This window comes from Plecotus auritus (genome assembly GCF_963455305.1).
Source record: "Plecotus auritus genome assembly, chromosome: 6".
In the NCBI taxonomy this organism is placed as follows: domain Eukaryota; kingdom Metazoa; phylum Chordata; class Mammalia; order Chiroptera; family Vespertilionidae; genus Plecotus; species Plecotus auritus.
The window spans coordinates 59549260-59566476 of record NC_137773.1 but is presented as its reverse complement, the minus strand read 5'-3'; positions in this window follow the sequence as shown (position 1 = coordinate 59566476).

The following is a 17217-nucleotide window of genomic DNA, read 5'->3' as shown; positions in this document are numbered from 1 at the left end:
GGGGCACTAGTGCTGGTGCTCTGTGGGCCCCTCTCCATCACCTCTTTCTCCGGAGAGGCACCCGTTATTTTAATTGTATGTCCTCCATTCATTTGCTTTCCTCAAAGCCCCACCATTTGCGTACATATCTCTAAATGGTACATTATTTAGTTTTGAAAACTAGAATAGCAATCACACACCTAGTTTTATAAGGAAAAAACAATACTGTCATCACTTTTGAAGGCTATCAGGAAAAAAATGTGTTGAATAGAGTCTCAGGGTCATAGTCTGGCTTCAGCTCCTCTGAGAGTTTATAAGAGATTTTCCCTGTCTGTAGTAATTCCTGGGAAACAGAGAGTTTATTAGAATTCACCCATCTGACATGGATGTCGTGTGGATCAGGTACTGTTTACTCAGCTGAAGTTTGGTCAGACAGGGAAGGCTGCTCTTTAGTTTCTACTTTTAACTCCTATGTCCTATCTCTAGGTTTTAGGAATAAATCAAACCAGAATCTTTTGGGGTGAAATGACTGTCCTCAGATGAAGAGGAGAATAAAAATTCATCAGTATGTGGTAAAGACAAGCCAAACACAGAAAAGAACCCAGGTACTCTATCCTCAGATGATGACAGTGCTGACCATGTCCGATTCTTGAGTCGTACTGCCCCAGCTGGACTGGTTATCCTCATGTGTGGGGCACAGCTGTCATCTGGGATTTCCTTTCCCCTCTATTGGAGTTTTAACTTCCCGTATTGCATATCTATCTTCCTCTTTCTTGGTTTAGTCTCCCTTATTGGCGAAGCACATCCTCTAGTAACTTCTTAAGAAAAGATACATGGGAAATAAATTCTTTGAGACCTTGAATGTCTGAAAATATCTTTGTCCAATCTTTGAATATCTGAAAATATCCTTGTCCTATATATATATTTAGTTAGAGAGAAACATCAATGTGAGAGAGAAACATGGATTGGTTGCCTCCGGTACGCACCCCAGCCATGGATGAAAACCGAAACGTGGGTATATGCCCTCACTGGGAATCAAACCAGCTTTCAGTGCATGGGACGACACTCAACCAACTGAGCCACACTGGCCAGGGCAATCTTCATTCTTGATTGATAATTTCTGAGGATAGGATTCCACACTGGAGAGCATTTTGTCCAGAATTTTTAATACATTTCTCTTGCTTTTTGAAAGCCTATCTTTTTGCTTCCAGAGCTGTAGTTGAGAAGTTCCAAACTATTGTGTTTCTTTATCTTTTGTGTGTAAACAGCCTGTTTACATTTTTCCCTCTGAAAACTAGTAGATTCATTTCATTGTCCAGGTGTTCTGAAATTTCACAGTGGGTGACTTGTTATAAATTCATCTTCATCAGTTTTCCTCAGCTCTCAATCTTTTAAATTGATTTTCAGATGTGAGAGTGAAGCATCAATCGGCTATCTCCTGCTTCCCCCTCCCCACCCCCCCGCCCTACCAGGGATGGAGCCCGAGACCTGGGCATGTACCCTGAATGGGAACTGAACCAGCAACCTTTTGGTGCAGAGGATGATGCCCAACCAACTGAGCCACACCAGCGGGGATTCTTTTAATCTGAAAAGTCAAGTCCTTAAACTCTGGTAACTTTTCTTGAATTATTTTGCTGATTTCCATTTGTTCTTTTTCTGTTCCTTTGGTTTTCTAATCTTTTTTTTCTGTTCTACTTTCAGGGATGCTTCCTTCAACAACTTCTCCTCCTCCTCCTACTCTTCCTCCTCCTTCTTCTTCTTGATCACCTTCTTCTTCTAACAAGGACTTTTTTTGTTCTCTGAGAATTACTATTCTTATTTCATGGATACTGGTATTTTTTAAAATTAACTCTAAAGATATTAATGATATATATTTTAAAGTTTTTTCTCTCTGAAAAGTCTTCAATTCTTTCAAGTTGCTTTTTTTTCTATTTGTATTTGTCTGTATCTTTTACATTAGAAGATTCCCTCAATAACTGGTAATCCTTGATTAAGTAATCCTACAATTAAGCAAGAATACTTAACCCCATGTTTAAATATGAGGGACTAAAAAAACTCATTGAATGTAATGAATATGGGGCTTGTTGATTTATACTTCACTGTAGGGTAACTTGGGTGGGCAAGTTTAACTATTGAGTTAGATTCACCAGGCAAGAGACACCTAATCTCCTGGCAGGTGGATAAGTGCCCCATTGCTAGCACTAAGTGAGGGAAGGGGATGGGCTCCTCTGTAATGAGTATTCAGTATGCATAGAGTTGATAAATCCACTGTTTGGGACACAAAACCTATCCCCCTTCAACTGTACCAGGCACTTTCATAGTCAGAGAATAAATGATCTATCACCAACCTTGTGGAAAGAGTAATTGCTCCCCATTGGAAGAGGGGAGGTCAAACTGCTTTTACCCTCAGAATAAATTGAGTTGGTTATTAGTTTTCCTACTGATGTCTTGGGATTCAGATTTTTTTGAATATAAGTCAGTTACTATTTTGGTTTCAGCTTCCAAAATTTTGATGCTGCTGTCTGTTTTCCCTGAACTTCTTTAGTTTTGGTGGTGTTGGAAGGCAAATGAATGCCTCTGTTTGATCTGCTATCCTAACTGATAAATTTAGGAAATTTTTAAAAAAATATATTTTATTGATTTTTTTATGAAGAGGAAGGGAGAGGGAGAGAGAGTTAGAAACATCGATGAGAGAGAAACATCGATCAGCTGCCTCCTGCACACTCCCTACTGGGGATGTGCCCGCAACCAAGGTACATGCCCTTGACCAGAATCGAACCTGGGACCCTTGAGTCGGTAGGCCGACGCTCTATCCACTGACCAAACCGGTTAGGGCAGAAATTTTTTAAAATTTACTTAATGCTGTGTAGTTATAAGATTATAATGTTCTTTAGATTTTAACTAAATCTTTGTCTCTTTTGTGCTATGGGTGGGAACTTTTGGGATTTGACTTTTAGAATTATCACTTAGCAAGACATATGTGTGAGGCTTGAATAACTGCTAAATTTCTTTACCTCTTTCCCAAGTCAAAGTCACTATTCCTTGAGACTGGAACTCGCTGTAGAGAAAGATGGTGAAGCATTTCTTCCTGACTATGCTGGGTCCTTACTTTGGAATATCAAGAGGTGGGCCTTTTTCTCTAGAAGAACTTTTTCTCTAAAACTTACCTGTTGCCCGGCCAGTGTGGCTCAGTGTTGAGCATACACCCATGAACCAGGAGGTCACGGTTTGATTCTTGGTGAAGGCACGTGCCCAGGTTGTGGTCTCGATCCCCAGGAGAGGGAATACAGGAGGCAGCAGATCAATGATTCTCTCTCACTGATGTTTTTCTCTCTCTCTTTCCCTCTCCCTTCCTCTCCCTGAAATCAATAAAAATGTATTAAAAACAAACAAACCTTACCTATTATGTTCAGGGCTATGGTTTCCTTTAGATGACATAAATAGTAATGAATTCATAGACAAAAGTAATAGAGTGACTTAACACATTGGATATGTTTGCGTGCTAAGAAAATCTTTAATACCAATCCTATTGTTGACATTTTAGGTGTGGAAGAACACTGATGGGAGATTATTTTGATTCCATTATGTCACCCCACTTATATGTAGGTTCAGGATATATAGGGATTCAATAAAATGTTCCTATTTGTCAATGCATCCCCAAATTTACAAAGAATTAAAGCTGTTTTTCCTTTATTACCTTTTATCCATATATTTATATACATTTTTCTTTTTATTTATTTATGTATATTTATTTTTCTTCTATTTATATACATTGTTTTAAAAATCATTATTAAATTTACTTCCATTGCATAACATATAAAGAAACAGTACCAAATGTTTTTGTCATCCCTTACGACATGAAAATTCATTATTTTTAAAAAGTGAAAGTGATTCATTTTACAAAGCTGGGCTTTTGTGACATGCCAGAAATGGTCACTGAAATGCTATTGAAAGTCCTCACTTAGTGGCAAAAACAAATGCCCCTGCAAGGTGGCTTCTAAATATACGTGAGGCACATAGTTATTAGTGACTATCTGAACAAGCGCAGCTCAACTGAAGGTAATGAGGGAAAAGGGCAAGAACTTTAAAGTAGAAATTTGTGCATTTCACATTTGGATTTCATGTGTCTATTTCTGGATTGGTCAGGAAGGAAAGCATTTTGAGATAGGACACTTTTTTTATTTAACACATTCTAGACATGGAAAAAGATGTACTCTTCTATTATTTTTGCCTAATTTTTTCCATTCTGTAAGATAAAGTACTAGTCTAAAAAAAAAAACTAATAAGCCCTGACCGGTTTGGCTCAGTGGATAGAGCGTCAGACTGCAGACTGAAGGGTCCCAGGTTCGGTTCCTGTCAAGGGCATGTACCTTGGTTGTGGGCACATCCCCAGTAGGGAGTGTGCAGGAAGCAGCTGATCGATGTTTCTAACTCTCTATCCCTCTTCTTCTCCCTTTCTCTGTAAAAGAATCAATAAAATATATTTTAAAAAACACTAATAAGTATTATTATTTTAATTATATAAGACCTAAGGAAAAATATGATTATATGAAAGTACACTTATCTGTATGTATCAGTTGTATGTTTACAGATGATTAATAGCCAAATCAAAATATAGATTTCTCCCCCCATATTTTATAAGTAAAAACTTCCTGTAATAATCAAGAAGATTGATGTTCAAGTTATTCCAGAGAACATAAAAATTGAAAACTGAAAATAATTATTAATTATCTATAAATTGGTCTTATTCACCTGTACATTATTTTACTGTTCAAAGACATTTATAGACAACCTTCAATAAAAGAAAATGTGTGTCAGTGGCAAACACAGATTTAAGTTGAGTTAGACAAACAATGAATTAATAAATACTTCCACTTTTTATGAGCCAGGTACTGGGAATTCAGTGGGATCAAGTTAGAAACCATGACCTCAAGGAAATCCCCTTTAAGGGAGGGAAGGCAGAATTCTTAGGACCACCCCCCCCACCTCATTAGTTAGATCACTATTCACTGAGCACATACTTATTGTCAGGCCCATTGTGTGCCTGATGGGTGCCAAGATTAAAGACATAGTCCTTACCTTCAGAGAGCTCACTTCCTTATGGTTGAGCCAGAAACAATATAGTAGTTTAAAGGGCTGTGACTGAAGACATTTAAAAATCTCCAGATCCTCTAATTGTACTCTAATTTATGATTTCATCGAATTCTTCATCTGTAAAATGGGGATAATATAACTTGATTTATAGCATTGTTGTGAACAGTAAATAACATCATGTAGCAATGTGGACCCTGGGTGGTCAGTCTCCTGACTGGCTCAGTGACTCCATCTCAGCAGTAACAATCCTATTTCATGCCTCAGCAGACTGACAAATTACTACATGTCCTGGAGTTTCATGGCCACTGGTGATATTTAAAACTTCAAATGTTAAATTGTGGGATGTAAGGTCCTTGTGGTAAATACTATGTTTGGGGTAAAAGCAGGTTGTCATGATAGTACATAGAAAGGACACTTGAGTGGGGATGAGGGTGGGTGCAGGGAATCCTTAGGTGAGGTCTGAGGCTGTTAGTCTGAGGGTGGAGAAAAGAACTGGCATTTGAAGCAGGAGAGATTGAGCAAGTAGGTGGAGGTCAGAAAGGGGAGCCTGGTGCTTTAGAGGAGTCATAGGTATTTCAGTAGGACTTGAGCCTGAACAGGGATTTGAAGCCATTTTTGTGCTATAGCTCTCTTTGTCCACTGGTAAATCCAATGAATCCTTACAGGGAGGAACATTTTTATATGTATAAAGTACGAGACAATAATTTTAGTACAGTTATCAGGATATTTAAAATATAAATGAAATGTATGTATTTATTTTTATTAAAAACTAGAGGCCTGGTGCACGAAATTCATGCACGGGTGTGGTCTCTAGGCCTGGCCGGTGATCGAAGCACGAGTGTCTGGCATGGAAGGGCAGGTCCCAGCTGACCTCTGGGCCCTGGACAGCACCTGGGCCCCCGACCCCCCATGCGCCTCCCTCCGCTTGAGTCACGGCACCTGAGTCACAGTGCCCAAGTCCCCACACGGAGATGTGGTGAGCACACCCAGACGCACGGGCCAGGGTGCAGCATGGGCCTCTGGGCCACCCAGTGTTGCCACATGGAAGTCAGGTGGGGAGCGCGCTCTCTCTTGGCCGGCATCGCAGACCAGCTCAAACCCACAGGGAGCCCAACCGGCCCCTATGGTCCTGGCGGCTGTGGCCCAGCTTACCTGGAAGAGACCGCATGGGTGTGGGGTGGGCTCCTCATGGGTACCCGGCACCTGAGCGCAGGGTCTTCCTCAGAGCGAGCCCTGGCATCCCGGGGGAGGGTAGCAGGGGAGTGAGAGCAAGCTCCGCAGGTACCCTGCATTCTCACCGCACCTCCATCCCCATCACCCCGCCCCCCAGGTAGCCAGTGAGAGGTCACAGTCCCCTGCCCAGGTGCTGTGGGAGGTTGGTCGCTGCCACCCACCCCCAGTTTCTCTTCCCGGCCTGGGGCCCAGTCCCAATGGGGCGATCAGGGCCTGCCAGCCACTGGTCACCATCTGCGGGGAGGTCAGTTGGGGCTGGGCCCCCCCGTCCCCCCTCCCCCGCCCGGCTCCCTCAGTGCCTGGGAGCCGAGCAACGGCCCTGCCCCCTGCCACTGCCGCCACTGGTCACTGTCTGTGGGGGCAATTGGTGGGCCCCAGCTTGTACCTGCCTTGGCCTGGCACCACCTGCTCATCTGCTCCACCATCCCACCACTGTCCTGCTCTGGTCGGGGCCCATTGGGGCCGGCAGTGCCTCCACTGTTGCTCGCTGCCAGCGCCATGTTGCTGATGCCCACAATGTTCCGCACCACCCCCTGGTGGTCAGCGCACATCATAGCAAGTGGTCGAACTCTCAGTCAAACAATTGCATATTAGGCTTTTATTATATAGGATGTTTTTATTGATTTCAGAGAGAAGAAGGGAGAGGGAGAGAGGAATAGAAACATCAGTGATGAGAATCATCAATTGGTTGTCTCCTGCACACCCCCCACTGGGGATTGAGCCTGCAACTGGGGCACGTTCCCTGATCAGGAACGAACTGTGACCTCTTGCATCATGGATTGATGCTCAACTCCTGAGCAACACTGGCTGGGCTGTATGTATTTCTTTAGTAATCTATTTATAATAACGTCTAGCAGTAGGTGTAATAGCTACTATGACTTCACTAGTGATGAGGAAAACAATATTTGAGATGTCTATAATAACTGGAAGGTATTATGAAAATATCTGACTTCTATTGATTACAAAATCACAGATATTGTTAATAGTACTGTGGTTGATTGCCTACTTTTATAACTAGAGGAATTCCTAAATTTCAATGAGAGATCAGTAAAAATTAAGATAAAATTAAGATTCTCCCCTCCGCGCCCCCCCCCCCCCCACCCCGCAATCCAAGGTCAGTTTATTATATACCCAAGTTATATACCCTTGGTTTTAGGCTGTAGCTTCTAAACAAGGTGCCTTGTAGTCAGTCATATTCTGCCTTTAGTCCAGTGTCTGGTTTGGGAATGCTCAAATCTGATCAAGCCATTCCCTCCTTAAAACTTTTCATTGGTTCACCTGGGCCTTTAGGATTAAGTCTAAATTATTGCAGCTCACAAATTCCTTCCATATGGGTCTCTCTTCATTCCCTTACTCCTGTTCTCTTTCCCAGCCAAACAGAACTTTTCAAACACAGTCCTCTCTTGCTTTCTAATTATGAGGGCATTTACTACTAATGCCCCATTGGTTAAGAAAAACATAAAGTTTGTGTGATTCTTAAAGAAAAATTGTTTTCCTCTTGTATTATAGGTTTATTATACTATAAATATTAAAATTTTCTTTATAAAGTGATTGACAAATCCTTTTCTCATTTGATCCTCAAAACAGTCCTATTTGGTAGGTATCATTAGCCCTGTTTTACAGAAATTGAAACTCAGAGGCATTAAATAAGCATGTAGAAAACTGGTCTCAAATAGAATTAAACTCTCTTTTTTTTCATTATTTGAAATGAAGTCTTTAGGGAACTGCAGGAAGAATGTTTATTTAAGTATACTATTTCTTTTGTTTTTTACTAAATGGGGAAGCAAAATGCCAGCACTTAAATTGCATGGACTCACAGGAGACTCATTTTCTTTCTTGTCAAAGTGACCCAGCAGTTGGTTTAGGTGCTTGGGGACATAACTCTTTCAACCCAAGAGGGTACAATAGAGTCTGTAATGTTGGTAAGAACAATGCAGCTCTCTAAAGCTCTATGTGGTAGTCCTAAAATGGTTAAAAAGTGGAAAATGTATTTGTAGTTGTTCACAGTCCTCAAATTCCATTTCAGTGTTGGGAAATCCAAAGACTGATGTTATTTTGTATGTTCCATTTTTTTTCCTCTAAAACTGAAGTAATCAGTCATCTTCAGGCAGTCAAACCAGTTTGATGGGTACCCCTCCCACTTCCCCCATCAGAAACTGGTTTCAGACCTTAGTGCTATTTGGCTGATGGTTAAAGTTGGATCAACAGGTGTAGCAGTGAAAAAGAAAAACACAAAAAACTTTGCAGACTACACAGAGAGATTTTTAAAATAGAAACAAAGGCTGTGTAAACATAGCACCTGCACTTTCTCCACTTTCCATAGCACAGTAGACATCCAGCAAAAAGAGATCACAGTAGACAACCCACAGTCCACAAAATAGAGGTTATTTAGAGAGTGGAGGGGGAATGGTGAGGGTGTCTGGCTGCTCCTGCTTTTGTTCAAAACATCTTCTGGTCAAAACTCTTTATTTAAATAGCTAACATGTGGGAACCCCGAAGAATTTTCAGTGATAAAAAGGTCACCAAGACAGTAAGTGAGAACTCCTTTTATTACTAAGGAAGTCAGCATAATTCTTTGTCGACACAGGAGGAAAAGGATCTGGTAAGGTTGGAAACTAGTGCCGTCTATGAACAGTTGGGGTGTGCTAGAAGAGGGCTTAAGATGATGGGGCTGTTGTATTAGGCAAGATGGAATTCAGTAACTCTAGTCTTCTTCCTAGATGCCACATGAACTTTGCCTAGCCTTCTCTCCTTTTATTACCTGCAAAAAAAGTGGCAGAGAGGAAGTAGGCAACAGTAGGAGCTGAGCAGGCATAGCAGGAGTTTGTACCAGTTTGTTGTGTTTAGTATAAGATTCTTTTTGATATATTTTAACAGATTAGTACTTTTTATGTGATTTGGAAGAATTTTATCTGAGATTCTGATTCTGAAAAACTCATTTGAATTTATTTTGCTTCGTGGATTCCTAATGGTTTTAGTGAGGAAAGAAGAACCTGTTGTCAAGAATTACCTCTTTTTGGCTCTGGCCGGTTGGCTCAGTGGATAGAGCGTTGGCCTGTGGACCGAAGGGTCCTGAGTTCGATTCCAGTCAAGGGCATGTACCTCCATTGCAGTTCCTCCCTGGCCTGGGCCCTGGTCGGGGCAAGTGCAGGAGACAACAAATCAATGTGTTCCTCTCACATCAATGTTTCTCTCTGTCTTTCCCTCTCTCTTCCAGTCTTTCTAAAAATCAATGGAAAAATATCCTCAGGTGAGGATTAAAAAAAAAAATTACCTCTTTTGGTCTAAGAAACTAATGGAATTTGTGACTGAATCAAGTGTTATAGGTGTGTCCCAAATGTTAACCAGACTAGCTGGTAAATAGAATAGTAAATAGCTGCTAACTTTGTCAGAAAAACTTTTATAAAATTTTTCCAAAATTAAAAATATAGTCATTTAACAACATACACTTTAATTATTGTAATAATGGTTTACATTTATTAAGCACTAATTACTTTTGGTTGCCATGCTAAGTACTTCATCTGAAATCCTTACAAAGGGTACTATTATCATAATAATTTTATAGATAAGGAAACTGAAACTTTAATAATTTGTTCAATAATTTCTCAAGAGCACACAGCCAGTAAGTCATAAACATAGAATTTAAGCCAGACGTGTTATATGTCAAAGTCTATGCTCTTACCTACTACACAATTTTATGATTTTTATAATAGCAAAACATTGGAAACAACTTGAATTAAAAAAAAAAATATTGGTTAAATTATGGTCCAATACTGTATTAACATACAATAATTAAAGTTATGTTTAAAAGCCTATTTAGAGACAACAGTATGGTGGTTACCAGATACTAAAGGGTAAGGGGGTTGAATTTATGGTGACAGAAGGAGATTTGATGGTGGGTGGCAAACACACATGCAATATATAGATGTATTATAGAATTGTATACTTGAAATTCTATAATTTTATTAGCCAATGTCACCCCAATAAATTTAATTTTAAAAAGCCTATTTAGTGATATGGAAAATGATATATTGCTAAGTGAAATAAAAGCAGGCTATATAAACAGTATATTGAGGATGATGTCCATTTTGTAATTATATATACTGTGTTTCCCCAAAAATAAAACATCCTCCGAAAATAAGACCTACTTACAGGTTTCCTTCTGAGTGAAATATAAGGCATCCCTCAAAAATAAGGCCCCCAGGCTCTGTCTCAGAATGAAAATTAATTTACCATAAACTGGTCGCTAGGGCCGCCCCGACTGGTGTCTAGCAACCAGTGACGTTACGCGGAGTCCTGACGTCACTGCTGTGTGGAGGCGGAGCGGAGGTCGGAGTGAGCGGTGAGCGCGGGGTGGGAGAGAGGAGGAGACTTTCGCAGATGCGTGTAGAAGAACAGGAGGATTAGAGCGGACGGGACGCGGCGAAGGTGGTGAGTGCTGGTCTGTCTCTGGTGACACTACCTGATGCTCGTGGCCGCCTTCATGATGACTGAAGGTTCTCAGTCAGTGGCAGACCCTGCTCCAGCCCAGATCCAGGCCCCAGCAAGCCCAGTGACAGTCCCCAGGCAGGCCCCAGGGGGTAAATGTCTGATAAAGGGGTAGGGGGGATGTCTGGTGAAGGTGTTCAGTGGCACAGGGGTGGGGGGAGGGGGATCACTTAAAATGACACAGCAGGATCAGAGGGGGCAATCAAAATGACACAGGAGGATCAGAGGGGGCAATCAAAATGACACAGGAGGATCAGAGGGGGCAATCAAAATGACACAGGAGGATCAGAGGGGACAATCAAAATGACACAGGAGGATCAGAGGGGACAATCAAAATGACACAGGAGGATCAAAAGGGGACAATCAAAATGACACAGGAGGATCAAAAGGGGTTACTAAAATGGTAATCTCCCCTCTGATTCTCCTGTGCCATTTTGATTCCCCCCTCTGATCCCCCCTGTGTCATTTTGAGTGATCCCCCTCCCCCCACCTTGAATACCCCAATTCTTTTTTTTTTTACCCCTAGAAATGAGCGCAAAAAGAAAAAGCTACTCCATGGAGTACAAGAAAGGAATCGTGGAAGACTCTTGGGGCCAAAATCTTACTGCTTTCTGCAAAGAGAAGATGTTGAGTATCCGATTGGTCCGAAAATGGCGAGCAGAGTATGGCAACCTCATTGAACAAGTGGACAAGGGAAATGCTAAAAAGCGCAAGTGTGGATCAGGTTGGCAACCATTATTTTCCGAGCTGGAAGACCTGATCTGTGAATGGGTTGTTGACAGGAGAGCAAAGGCTTTGGTTGTGAATAGGGCTCAGATTCAAGAATTTGCCCTTGCAATGGCACCACAGTTTGACATAGCCCCCGAAGACTTCAAAGCATCACAACACTGGCTGGATAATTTCCTTCAGCGAAGTGAACTGTCTTTAAGAAGATCTACAACATTGTTTAGGTTGGAAGATACTCAAGTTATTAAGCGAGCACTTGCATTCAAGTCCTTTATTGATGATGCTGACTTCTCTAAATACAATCTTTCCAACATGATTGCTATGGATGAAACTGCAGTGTTTATGGGCCAATCATCTCAAACAACAATTGAACAGCGGGGTGCCTCCTTAGTGTACATTCCCTCCACTGCTTACGAAAGTGCATGTGTTTCCTGTATTTTGGCAATTCGTCTGGATGGCACTAACATCCCACCTTTAATCATCTCTAAGGGCAAGAAGGAAAAGATTGAACGTGTTTTGGGCGTTTTTATTCTTGAAACTGAAAAAGCCTGGGCCACACAAGCAGTTATAAGGAAGTGGGTCGATTTAATGCTGCCGCTTGTTATGCGAGGGAGCCAAAGAGGTCTGCTAGTCTGGGATGCAGCCAGCACTCACTGCGCTAAAGACATGAAGACATTTCTTCACGAAAGAAAAATAGATCAGATAATGATTCCCGCAGGAATGACGGCCTATCTCCAGACTCTTGATATTGCAATAAACAAGCCATTCAAAGACAATTTGCGCATGGAAATTAATGACTACATTGAAAATAGAATGGAGAGAAATCAGCTTGGAAACTTTGTGAAACCTAAACTGCAAGAAGTTGTGACTTGGGTGAAGAATTCATGGGAGAAAGTCACTGACAGTTGCATTGCAAATGCACTGCGAGCAGGCTACCTTGTCAAGAAGTACTCATTTAAAGACAGTGCTATTGCTAAACATGAGAGATTTGGTCCACTGATTCTGAAAGAAATGGAGTCACAAGAAATTCACCAGGAAATTCAGGAATTGGATTGTTATGATGATGTTCCAGAAGATGATGACATGATTGTCATTGAATAAATGAGTAAATTCTTGATACTGTAGGATTCACAGTTTGTCTGGTTTGTGTTGACAACTACCGTACTAGCGTACCCTATACAGGTAGTAAATTTCCTTTATTTTCATTTAACAATAAATGTGTACCGTATTCTTCTTCATGGAAAAATAAGACACCCCCTGAAAATAAGACCTAGCATGTCTTTGGGGGCAAAAATTAATATAAGGCACTGTCTTATTTTCGGGGAAACAGGGTATATACACCCTATATAATAAAAAGGTAATATGCAAATAGACAGAACGGCAGAACAACTGAACAAACAATCAAAGCGTAAATGCTAATGATATGCTAAGGCTCCTCAACCACTCACTACGATGTGCACTGACCACCAGGGGACAGGTACTCCGACCAGTAGGTTAGCTTGCTGCTGGGGTCTGGCTGATCAGGACTGAGCAAGAAGGGCTGGACACGCCCTGGAGCCCTCCTTCAGTCCCTCCCCGGCCTGATTGTGCACCAGTGGGGTCCCTCAGCCTGGCCTGCACCCTCTCGCAATCCAGGACCCCTCAGGGATGTTGGAGAGCCAGTTTTAGCCCGATCCTGTAGGCCACTCCCCTTGGAGGGCAACAGACGCAGGGCTCATGGCTGGCAAGCGCTGCTGTGGCAGTGTGAGCCTCTCCCAATTGGGACTGATTGGGCGGGAGCCCGCGGCATGCACAGTGGGGCCGGGATGAACAGGAGTGGCAGGTAGGAGTGGCAGGCGGTGTTGGACTCCGGGTTTCGGCCCAATCCCTGCAGGCCACCCAGAAGGACCCCATCCATGCATGAATTCGTGCACCGGGCCTCTAATATATGTGTGTGTGTGTGTGTGTGTATATATATATACACAGTCAGAGATGGTATCACTGGGTGTTGCAGTTATGAGTGTATATATTTATTTTTCACTTTTGAACTTTTCTACGTTTTCCAAACTCTCTACAATTCACATGCATTACTTTTCTAATTATGTAAGACCCTTCAATGTTATTTAAAGTAGAAGAGAGAAATACAGTACAGAGTAACAAATATACCATCATCAATTTTGTGGCAGATAACTAGAATTTTATGGGGAAAGAAGGGTGAAGAGAACTTAACCTATGAATGTAGCTGTGATACAAATGCAATTTCTTTCACAGGTGCAGCCAGCAGTGCAGATATGTCTCATAATTTTCCATTAGCCAATATCTTATTAACCAGGGCCATGAGTAAGCACAGTCATATCCTGATCATTTTCCTCCTTCTTGAGTCGCTTTCCTCCCTTGGCTTCTGTGCCTCCCCCCTCCTACTTTCCATCTACAAGTTATTGGCCTCACTTTCTCAACCTCCTTTGATGGTTCTCTCTCTTCCCCTCACCTCCCTTTACATTTCAAAGAGCCCCAGACTTGGCCTTGATTCTCATCTTCAACATCTACCTCAGATGAAAAAAAAAAAAAATTAAATGCCTTCAGGAGCCAGGCTAGTAACAAGTCAGTGAAGCAACTCCTTCTTGATTTCATAATTCCACTGGCCCAATGTTAGCCATGTCCAACCCAGTAAATAGCATATCTACCAACTGCTCAAGTAAAAAATTTAGAAGCCATCTTTTATTGTTCCTTTTTCCTCATCTTCACCTCTTCACATCCAATACATCAGCAAGTCCTGTTGGTTCTAATTTTAAAATATATATTAACAAAACCAACAAACCAACTATATACATGTAAAATCTCAAATCCTTTCCTTTCCCTTTTTAGCCTCCATATTGCGTAGGCTATTTATAGGCTATTTCAGGTTTACCCTAAATGGTCTTTTTGCTTTTATTCTTGCCTGACCATCATCCATTCTTCACACTCAGCCAGTTGTACCAATCTTTGGATTTGGAATTGAAAACTCAGATGTGGCTCTAGTATTCTTCCATTCTTTCTATTGAAAAAGTAAAATATGCCTAGCTTATCTGAATGATCACAATTCAGAATTAATTTATTAACACTAAAAAATGTGAATTCACTTTGGTTTCCTAGCAGCTAAATGTTTGGGAACCTAAAACACACACACACACACACACACACACACAATTTGTTTGCTCATTTGTTCTGCTAACTTTGTACATTACCACCTTTAGTGTTTTAAAACAACACATATTTATTACCACCTTGGTTAATAATGGTTGATGGAGAATTGATTAAAAGGAAAATTCTATTCTATTCTTAATTCTCATCCACCTGTAAAGAACAAACCAGAAAGACTGAAGTAAATGTGTATTATAGTCTGCGGGTGGCTTACCAAATTTGTTTCCACTTAAGTTAGTCTTACCTCATTTTCCCAGGACTTCAGTAGTTTTTTTTTTTTTTTTTTTTTTTTTTTGCCTTCTAAGCTTCTACAACTATGACTCATAGAACTAGATCAGTTCTGCCATGTGTTACTTTCTATATTAGTTTTTTCTCAACTGGTTAAAATGACATAAGCAAAATACATTTTGATTTTTTTTTAAAGCTTAAACACAAAGTTAAACTGTCTAACAATTTCCCATTACGAGAAATTGGTTTTAGCAGAGGAGTAAAGCCATTCTAATTTTTACTATATAATATAATTTTCCCAGCTATTTCTTCCATAGTTGCTGATTATAGAATTTCTAGTAATCTTACTTAGATCTTGAAAATTAGAGTATATTTTCCTAAGTGGTAATTTCTTGTTTACTAACCACATTTTACTTTAGAAATAAACTATTTTGAAGTTGACACTGTTTCTGTGTTGCCCTTAACATGAGATCTAGTGTCTTTTCTTTCCTTTTTTTTTTCTTTTCAAAGAACTCTCAATTCTCCTTCCTTCTGATTTAGAACACTGTAGCTTTTTGAATAGAAATATATAGTCCAGATTGTCAAAGTTTAGGGATTCTCTAGTTTGTTCCCAATAATCTAAATGAGTGCTACTAAAATCTTTATGCAAGTTATTTTTATTAACATTAACCTTATTGTTATATATGTGTCATCAAATGAGTATTATGAAATCAAATAAAAGTAAGTTAGTTCATTGGTTATAAACCTTGCCCTTGCATTGGAATTACCTAGGAAGCTGTAAAGAAATATTGATGCCTGAGTCATACTCAAGGTTCTGATTTAATTGGCCTGGGCATTGGGATTTATAAAAGGTTCCAGGTTATTCTAAAGTAAGGCCAAGGTTAAAATCCATAGAATTAGGCATTATAACAAGAAGATATCATTTTTTTTTTTATAGTTGAGACTAGCTGTATGGATGAAAAAGGTGGCAATATATTCCTTTTTTTTTTTTTTTTTTAGTGGTTTAAAAGAACACATATTTATTACTTTACATTTCTAGAGGTCAGAAGTTCAAGATGGGATGGACTGAGCTAAAATAAGGTACTGACAGGACTGCATTCCTTCTGGAGACTACAGGTGAGATTGTCTGGTTACCGATTCCACCTTCTCCTCTAGAGACTGTGTGAACTCCTTGGCCTGTGGCCACTTTCTCTCTCTTCAAAGCCATGGGTGTAGCATCTTCAAATCTCTCACTGACTCTAACCTTTCTGCCTCTGTCTTTCACTTATAAGGACCCTGTGATTACTTACATTGGACCTATATAATCCAAGGTAATCTCTCATCTCAAGATCCTCAATTTATCATCTGCAAAGTCCTTTTCCATGTGAGATAACATAGTCACAGGTTCCGGGGATTAGGATGTGGATATCTTTGGGGCTGATGAGGGGGGTATGCTGCTGCCCTCTACAAGACCCATAGTCTGTAGTTGTTTTCCTCTCCTAACTCGACACTTTCCCTGATGCACTTTCTCATTCTGGTGGATGTCACCACATTTGTATCTCCAGTTCCAGCTGCGACTATTCATTGGACATTTCCCCCTTGATGTCCCACAGACTATGGAACCTGTGCTTCTCACCTTTAGGTCTTTGCACACTTGCTGTCTTAGTTTAAACACCCTTTTCTCCTGTCATACTGTCTTCTTTTTCCTTTACGAGTCAAGGCATTCCCTTCTCCAGGAAGCTTTTGTACTTTTTTAAAATATTGAGATATAATTGACATATAACATCGTGTAAGTTTAGGTGTGCAACCTGTTGATTTGATATTTATATATTACAATATGATTATCAACTCTATCATGTCACATAATTATCATTATCATTATCATTATTATTGTTATTTTGTGGTAGAAATTTTGAAGTTTATAATCCAGTATTGTTGATTACAATCACTATGCTGTGCATGAAAGCTCAAGGACTTATCTGCTAGTTGCAAGTTTGTACCCTTAAAAGATATCTCCCCAATTCTTCCACCCTGTTCCCCATCCTCTACATCACAGAAGTCATCTTTCTCTCTGTACTTGGAGTACCAGAAAGCAATTCAGAATTCAAACCCCAGAAGGTGAGGGTTAGAAATAGTAATTTATTTTCCTGTCTGCTTGAAGTCAGTCTCCTGGTGTCTCATTTCTTATGTGAAATACGCTCTCGATGACTGAAATGATAATCTACCACTTTTAGGGTACACACTGAACTTTCAAGAGACATCACCTGGACAAGTAATTCAGAATTTAGCTGATAATGTTGGCAGTTGGTATACACTTATTATATAGACTAG